The sequence below is a fragment of the Penaeus monodon genome, chromosome 19, assembly GCF_015228065.2.
Source record: "Penaeus monodon isolate SGIC_2016 chromosome 19, NSTDA_Pmon_1, whole genome shotgun sequence".
NCBI lineage: Eukaryota > Metazoa > Arthropoda > Malacostraca > Decapoda > Penaeidae > Penaeus > Penaeus monodon.
The window spans coordinates 48,784,002-48,784,327 of NC_051404.1; the positions used below are offsets into that span (position 1 = coordinate 48,784,002).

A 326-nucleotide genomic window follows, 5' to 3' on the forward strand; every position below is an offset into this window, starting at 1 on the left:
TCTAAAAGGGGTTTTAAATACCCCAACCCAAACCCCATTTACTCTTGAGGCTACAATGAAAATTAAGCAAAAACATGTTTTGGGGTCCTTAACCTTTCAAATGATACAGACCTTTTTCGGCATCCCCGTTAGGGCACCCCAGGAGATAAAGGATGTCCTGAAACAACCCCCAAAATGATTTCTTTATGAAACCTAGTGAATTGAAAAATTATTTATTTTAGGGAACAATATGTTTTTGAAAGTTTTCCATCAATATATTTCAAAATATATCAGAAACCCGTAAAGAACAAGCAATACTGCATCATTTGTTAGGATTTCGCAACTCA

General features: G+C 35.3%; 1 protein-coding gene across 1 annotated transcript in view; it reads left to right on the top strand.

The window, feature by feature from the left end:
* The window catches only part of LOC119585427 (THO complex subunit 5 homolog), a 24,124-nt gene that overhangs the window by 17,801 nt on the left and 5,997 nt on the right, over window positions 1–326 (top strand).